Genomic DNA, 9,107 nt, shown 5'->3' with positions numbered 1-9,107 from the left:
AGATTGTTGGGAACACAAAGTTCCTTTTCAGTTGCAAACTACACTCCATACATATATATGGGGATGTACAAGCTCCAAATCGGATTTACAGTGAAAACTGCAGGAACTTCTAACCGGCACTAGGAAACAGACTGAGAAACCAGAGTAATAGTTTCCCCTGCAACCCGTTCCATTTGTGCTAGATGAACGAACGTCTCTCCACATGCTCAGTTCTGAGAGATAAGTGTGTGTGAAAGCCGCCTTTCATCTATATTGTTGGGACACAAAGTTCCTTTTCAGTTGCAAACTACACCCCATACATATATATGGGGAAGAACTAGCTCCAACTCGGTTTTACAGTGAAAACTGCAGGAACTTCAAACCGGCACTAGGAAACACACTGCGAATCTAGAGTAAAAGTTTCCCCTGCAACGCGTTCCCTTTGTGCTAGATGAACGAACGTCTCTCCACATGCTCAGTTCTGAGAGATAAGTGTGTGTGAAAGCCGTCCTTCACCTAGATTGTTGGGAACACAAAGTTCCTTTCAGTTGCAAACTACCCTCCTTACATATATATGGGGAGGTACTAGTTCCAACTCAGTTTTACAGTGAAAACTGCAGGAACTTCAAACCGGCATTAGGAAACAGACTGAGAAACCAGATAAAAGTTTCCCTGCAACCCGTTCCCATTGTGCTAGATGAGCGAACGTCTCTCCACATGTTCACTTCTGAGAGATAACTGTGTGTAAAGCTGTCCTTCACCTAGATTGTTGCGAACACAATGTTCCTTTTCAGTTGCAAACTACAATCCATATATATATATGGGGAAGTACTAGCTCCAACTCGGTTTTACAGTGAAAACTGCAGGAAATTCAAACCGGCACTAGGAAACAGACTGAGAAACCAGAGTAAAAGTTTCTCCTGCAACCCGTTCCCTTTGAGCTAGATGAAAGAACGTCTCTCCTCATGCTCATTTCTGAGAGATAAATGTGTGTGAAAGCCGTCCTTCACCTAGATTGTTGGGAAAAATAAGTTCCTTTTCAGTTGCTAACAGCACTCCATACATATATATGGGGATGTACAAGCTCCAAATCGGATTTACATTTAAAACTGCAGGAACTTCAAACCGGCACTAGGAAACAGACTGAGAAACCAGAGTAATAGTTTCCCCTGCAACCCGTTCCATTTGTGCTAGATGAACGAACGTCTCTCCACATGCTCAGTTCTGAGAGATAAGTGTGTGTGAAAGCCGACTTTCACCTAGATTGTTGGGAACACAAAATTCCTTTTCAGTGGCAATCTACAGTCCATACATATATATGGGGAGGGTCTAGCTCCAACTCGGTTTTACAGTGAAAACTGCAGGAACTTCAAACCGGCACTAGGAAACAGACTGAGAAACCAGAGTAAAAGTTTCTCCTACAACCCATTCCCTTTGAGCTAGATGAAAGAACGTCTCTCCTCATGCTCAGTTCTGAGAGATAATTGTGTGTGAAAGCCTTCCTTCACCTTGATTGTTGGGAACACAAAGTTCCTTTTCAGTTGCAATCTACACTCCATACATATATATGGGGATGTACAAGCTCCAAATCGGATTTACAGTGAAAACTGCAGGAACTTCAAACCGGCACTAGGAAACAGACTGAGAAACCAGAGTAAAAGTTTCCCTGCAATCCGTTCCCTTTGTGCTAGATGAACGAACGTCTCTCCACATGCTCAGTTCTGAGAGAAAAGTGGTGTGAAAGCCGTCTTTCAACTAGATTGTTGGGAACACAAAGTTCCTTTTCAGTTGCAAACTACACTCCATACATATATATGGGGAGTTACTAGCTCCATATCGGTTTTAAATTGAAACCTCAGGAACTTCAATCCGGCACTAGGAAACAGACTGAAAAACCAGAGTAAAAGTTACCCCTGCAACCCGTTCCGTTTGTGCTAGATGAACGAACGTCTCTCCACATGCTCACTTCTGAGAGATAAGTGTGTGTTAAAGCAGTCCTTCACCTAGATTGTTGGGAACACAAAGTTCCTTTCAGTTGCAAACTACCCTCCATAAATATATATGGGGAGGTACTAGTTCCAACTCAGTTTTACAGTGAAAACTGCAGGAACTTCAAACCGGCATTAGGAAACAGACTGAGAAACCAGATAAAAGTTTCCCTGCAACCCGTTCCCATTGTGCTAGATGAACGAACGTCTCTCCACATGTTCACTTCTGAGAGATAAATGTGTGTAAAGCCGTTCTTCACCTAGATTGTTGCGAACACAATGTTCCTTTTCAGTTGCAAACTACAATCCATATATATATATGGGGAGGTACAAGCTCCAACACGGTTTTACAGTGAAAACTGCAGGAATTTCATACCGGCACTAGGAAACAGACTGAGAAACCAGAGTAAAAGTTTCCCCTGCAACCCGTTCCCTTTGTGCTAGATGAACTAACGTCTCTCCACATGCTGAGTTCTGAGAGATAAGTGTGTGTGAAAGTCGTCCTTCACCTAGATTGTTGGGAACACAAAGCTCCTTTCCAGTTGCAAACTACACTCCATACATATATATGGGGTGGTATTAGCTCCAACTCGGTTTTACAGTGAAAACTGCAGGAAATTCTAACCGGCACTAGGAAACACACTGAGAAACCAGAGTAAAAGTTTCCCCTGCAACATGTTCCCTTTGTGCTAGATAAACGAAAGTCTCTCCACATGCTCAGTTCTGAGAGATAAGTATGTGTGAAAGCCGACTTCACCTAGATTGTTGGGAACACAAAGTTCCTTTTCAGTTGCAAACTACAATCCATACATTTATATGGGGAAGTACTAGCTCCAACTCGGTTTTACAGTGAAAACTGAAGGAACTTCAAACCGGCACTAGGAAACAGACTGAGAAACCAGAATAAAAGTTTCCCCTGCAACTCGTTCCCTTTGTGCTTGGTGAACGAACGTCTCTCCACATGCTCAGTTCTGGGAAATAAGTGTGTGTGAAAGCCGTCCTTCACCTAGCTTGTTGGGAACACAAAGTTCCTTTTCAGTTGCAAGCTACAATCCTTATATATATAAGCGGAGGTACGAGCTCCACACTCGGTTTTACTGTGAAAAATGCAGGAACTTCAAACCGGCCCTAGGAAACAGACTGAGAAAGCAGAGTAAAATTTTCTCCTGCAACCCGTTCCCTTTGTGCTAGATGAACGAACGTCTCTCCACATGCTCAGTTCTGAGAGAAAATTGTGTGTGAAAGCCGTCCTTCATCTAGATTGTTGAGAACACAAAGTTCCTTTTCAGTTGCAAACTACACTCCATACATATATATGGGGAGGTACTATCTCCAACTCGGTTTTACAGTGAAAACTGCAGGAACTTCAAACCGGCACTAGGAAACAGACTGAGACACCAGAGTAAAATTTGCAACTGCAACCTGTTCCCTTTGTGCTGGATGAACTAAATTCTCTCCACATGCTCAGTTCTGAGAGATAAGTGTGTGTGAAAGCCGTCCTTCACCTAGATTGATGGGAACACAAAGTTCCTTTTCAGTTTTAAACTACACTCCATACATATATATGGGGAAGTACTAGCTCCAACTCGGTTTTACAGTGAAAACTGCAGGAAATTCAAACCGGCACTAGGAAACACACTGAGAAACTAGAGAAAAAGTTTCCCCTGCAACCCGTTCCCTTTGTGCTAGATGAACAAACGTCCCTCCACATGCTCAGTTCTGAGAGATAAGTGTGTGTGAAAGCCGTCCTTCAACTAGATTGTTGGGAACACAAAGTTCCTTTTCAGTTGTAAACTACACTCCATACATATATATGGGGAGGTACTAGCTCCAACTCGGTTTTACAGTGAAAACTGCAGGAAATTCAAACCGGCACTAGGAAACACACTGAGAAACCAGAGTAAAAGTTTCCCCTGCAAACCGTTCCTTTTGTGCTAGATGAACGAACGTCTCTCAACATGCTAAGTTCTGAGAGATAAGTGTGTGTGAAAGCCGTCCTTCACCTAGATTGATGGGAACACAAAGTTCCTTTTCAGTTGCAAACTACACTCCATACATATATATGGGTAGGTACTAGCTCCAACTCGATTTTACAGTGAAAACTGCAGGAACTTCAAACCGGCAATAGGAAACAGACTGAGAAACCAGAGTAAAATTTTCTCCTGCAAACCGTTCCCTTTGTGTTAGATGAACGAACGTATCTCCTCATGCACAGTTCTGAGAAATAAGTGTGTGTGAAAGCCGTCCTTCACCTAGCTTGTTGGCAACACAAAGTTCCTTTTCAGTTGCAAACTACAGTCCATAAATATATATAAGGAGGTACAAGCTCCAACTCGGTTTTCAGTGAAAACGGCAGGAACTTCTAATAGGCAGTCGGAAACAGAGTGAGAAACCAGAGTAAATGTATCTCCTGCAACCAGTTCCATTTGTGCTACATGAACGAACGTCTCTTCACATGCTCAGTTCTGATAGATAAGTGTTTGTGAAAGCCGGACTTCACCTAACTTGTTGGGAACACAAAGTTCCTTTTCAGTTGCAAACTACACTCCATACATATATATGGGGAAGTACTAGCTCCAACTCAGTTTTACAGGGAAAACTTCAAGAACATCAAACCGGCACTAGGAAACAGACTGAGAAACCAGAATAGAAGCTTCTCCTGCAACACATTCCCTTTGTGCTAGATGAATGAACGTCTCTCCACATGCTCAGTTCTGAGAGATAAGTATTTGTGAAAGCCGCCCTTCATCTAACTTGTTGGGAATACAAAGTTCCTTTTCACTTGCAAACTACATTCCATAAATTTATATGGGGAGGTACGAACTCCACACTCGGTTTTACTGTGAAAACTGCAGGAACTTTAAACCGGCACTAGGAAACAGACTGAGAAACCAGAATAAAATCTTCTCTTGCAAACCGTTTCCTTGTGCAAGATGAACGAACGTCTCTCCACATGCTCAGTTCTGAGAGATAAGTGTGTGTGAAATCCATCCTTCACCTATCTTGTTGGGAACACAAAATTCCTTTCATGTTGCAAACTACAATCCATACATATATATTGGTACGTACTAGCTCCAACTCGGTTTTACATTGTAAACTCCAGGAACTTCATACCGGCACTAGGAAACAGACTGAGAAACCAGAGTAAAAGTATTTCATGCAACCCCTTCCATATGTGCTAGATGAACGAACTTCTCTCCACATGCTCAGGTTTACAGATATGTATGTGTGAAATCCGTCCTTCACCTAGCTTCTTGGGAACACAAAGATCCTTTTCAGTTGCAAACTACACTCCATACATATATATGGGGAGGTACTAGCTCCAACTCGGTTTTACAGTGAAAACAACAGGAACTTCAATCCGGCAGTAGGAAACAGACTGAGAAACCAGAGTAAAAGTTTCTCCTGCAACCCGTTCCTTTTGTGCTAGATGAACGAACGTCTCTCCTCATGCTCAGTTCTGAGAGATAAGTGTGTGTGAAAGCCGTCCTTCACCTAGCTTCTTGGGAACAGAAAGTTCCTTTTCAGTTGTAAACTACACTCCATACATACTTATGGGGAGGTACAAGCACCAACTCTATTTTACAGAGAAAATTGCAGGAAATTCAAACAGGCAGTAAGATACAGACTGAGAAACCAGAGATAAAGTTTCTCCTGCAACCTGTTCCTTTTGTGCTAGATGAACGAACGTCTCTCCTCATGCTCAGTTCTGAGAGATAAGTGTGTGTGAAAGACGTCCTTCACCTAGCTTCTTGGGAACAGAAAGTTCCTTTTCAGTTGCAAACTACCCTCCATAAAAATATATGGGGAGGTACGAGCTCCACAATCGGTTTTACTGTGAAAACTGCAGGAAGTTCAAACCGGCCCTAGGAAACAGACTGAGAAACCAGGGTAAAATTTTCTCCTGCAACCCGTTCCTTTTTTGCTAGATGAACGAACGTCTCTCCACATGCTCAGTTCAGAGAGATAAGTGTGTGTGAAAGCCGCCCTTCACCTGGTTTGTTGGGAACACAAAGTTCCTTTTCAGTTGCAAAATACAGTCCATACATATATATGGGGTTTTACAAGCTCCAACACTTTTTTACAGTGAAAAGTGCAGGAATTTGAAACCGGCACTAGGAAAAATACTGAGAAACCAGAGTAAAAGTTTCTCCTGCAAACCGTTCCTTTTGTGCTAGATGAACGAACATCTCTAGACCTGCACAGTTCTGAGAGTTAAGTGTGTGTGAAAGCCGTCTTTCACCTTGTTTGTTGGGAACACAAAGTTCCTTTCCTGTTGCAAACTACAATCCATACATGTATATGGGTAGGTACTAGATCCAGCTCGGTTTTACAGTGGAAATTCCAGGAACTTCATACCGGCACTAGGAAAGAGACTGAGAAACCAGAGTAAAAGTTTCTCCTGCAAAACTTTGCATTTGTTCTAGATGAACGATCGTCTCTCCACATGCTCAGCTTTGAGAGATAAGTGTGTGTGGAAGCCGTCCTTCACCTAGCTTGTTGGGAACACAAAGTTCCTTTTCAGTTGCAAACTACAGTCCATATATATATATGGGTAGGTACGAGCTCCACACTCGGTTTTACTCTGAAAACTGCAGGAACTTCAAACCGGCCCTAGGAAACATACTGAGAACCCAGAGTAAAAGTATCTCCTGCAAACCATTCCCTTTGTGTTAGATGAACGAACGTCTCTCCACATGCTCAGTTCTGAGAGATAAGTGTGTGTGAAAGCCGTCATTCACCTAACTTGTTGGGAACAAAAAGTTCCTTTCCGGTTGCAAAATACACTCCATACCTATATATGGGGAAGTACTAGCTCCAACTCAGTTTTACAGTGAAAACTGCAAGAACATCAACCCGGAACTAGGAAACAGACTGAGAAACAAGAGTAAAATTTTCCCTGCAACCCATTCCTTTTTTGCTAGATGAACGAACTTCTCTCCACATGCTGAGTTCAGAGAGATAAATGTGTGTGAAAGCCATTCTTCACCTAGTTTGTTGGGAACACAAAGTTCCTTTCCTGTTGCAAGCTACATTCAATAAAATTATATGGGGTGGTACTAGCTCCAACTCGGTTTTACATTGAAAACTGCAGGAAATTCACACCGGCACAAGCATACAGACTGAGAAACCAGAGTAAAGTTTCTCCTGCAACCCGTTCCCTTTGTGCTAGATGAAAGAACGTCTCACCACATGCTCAGTTTTAGAGATATGTTTGTGTGAAATCCGTCCTTCACCTATGTTGTTGGGAACACAAAGTTCCTTTTCAGTTGCAAACTACACTCCATACATATATATGGTGTAGTACTAGCTCCAACTCAGTTTTACAGTGAAAACTGCATGAACATCAAACCGGCACTAGGAAACAGACTGAGAAACCAGAGTAACAGTTTCTCCTGCTACACTTTCCCTTTGTGCTAGATGAACGAATGTCTCACCACATGCTCAATTCTGAGCGATAAGTGTGTGTGAAAGCCGTCCTTCACCTAGCTTCTTGTGAACACAAATTTCCTTTATGTTACAAACTACACTCCATACATATATATGGAGAGGTACTAGCTCCAACTCGGTTTTACAGTGAAAACTGCAGGAACTTCAAATAGGCAGTAGGAAACAGACTGAGAAACCAGAGTAAATGTATCTACTGCAACCCGTTCAATTTGTGCTAGATGAACGAACTTCTCTCATCATGCTCAGTTCTGAGAGATAAGTGTGTGTGAAAGCCGCCCTTCACCTAGCTTTTTGGGAAAACAAAGTTCCTTTTCAGTGGCAAAAAACACTGCAAACATATATATGGGGAGGTACTAGCTCCAACTCGGTTTTACAGTGAAAACTGCAGGAACTTCAATCCGGCACTAGGAAACAGACTGAGAAACAACAGTAAAAGATTCTCCTGCATCCCCTTCCATTTGTGCTAGATGAAAGATCGTCTCCCCACATGCTCAGTTCTGAGAGATAAATGTGTGTGAAAGCCATTCTTCACCTAGTTTGTTGGGAACACAAAGTTCCTTTCTGTTGCAAGCTACACTCCATAAAAATATATGGGGTGGTACTAGCTCCAACTCGGTTTTACATTGAAAACTTCAGGAACTTCACACCGGCACAAGCATACAGACTGAGAAACCAGTGTAAAGTTTCTCCTGCAACACGTTCTCTTTGTGCTAGATGAAATAACGTCTCTCCATCATGCTCAGTTTTAGAGATATGTTTGTGTGAAATCCGTCCTTCACCTATGTTGTTGGGAACACAAAGTTCCTTTTCAGTTGTAAACTACACTCCATACATAAATATGGGGAGGTACAAGCTCCAACTCGTTTTTAAAGTGAAAACTGCAAGAAGTTAAAACAGGGAGTAGGAAAGAGACTGAGAAACCAGAGTAAAAGTTTCACCTGCAACCCGTTCACTTGTGCCAGGTGAACGAACGTCTCTCCACATGCTCAGTTCTGAGAAATAAATGTGTGTGAAAGCCGACCTTCACCTTCTTGTTGGGAACACAATGTTCCTTTTCAGTTGCCAAATACACTCCATACATACATAAGGGCTGGTACAAGCACCAACTATATTTTACAGAGAAAACTGCAGGAACTTCAAACAGGCAGTAAGAAACAGACTGAGAATTCAGAATAAAAGTATCCTCTGCAACCCGTTCCCTTTGTGATAGATGAACGAACATCTCTCCACATGCTCAGTTCTGAGAGATAAGTGTGTGTGAAAGCCGTCCTTCAACTTGCTTGATGGGAACACAAAGATCCTTTTCAGTTGGAATCTACACTCCATACATATATATGAGGAGGTACTAGCTCCAACTCGGTTTTACAGGGAAAAGTGCAGGAAATTGAAACCAGCACTAGGAAACAGACTGAGAAACCAAAGTAAAAGTTTCTCTTGCAACCCGTTAAATTTGTGCTAGATGAATGAACGTCTCTCCACATGCTCAGTTCTGAGAGATAATTGTGTGTGAAAGCCGTCCTTCACCTGGTTTGTTGGGAACACAAAGTTCCTTTTCAGTTGCAAACTACACTCCATATATATATATATGGGGAGGTACGAACTCCACACTCGGTTTTACTGTGAAAACTGCAGGAACTTTAAACCGGCACCAGGAAACAGACTGAGAAACCAGAATAAAAATTTCTCCTG

The sequence above is a fragment of the Camelus ferus genome, chromosome 11 (genome assembly GCF_009834535.1).
Source record: "Camelus ferus isolate YT-003-E chromosome 11, BCGSAC_Cfer_1.0, whole genome shotgun sequence".
Classification (NCBI taxonomy): domain Eukaryota; kingdom Metazoa; phylum Chordata; class Mammalia; order Artiodactyla; family Camelidae; genus Camelus; species Camelus ferus.
Note: the sequence above shows the minus strand (reverse complement) of the source record.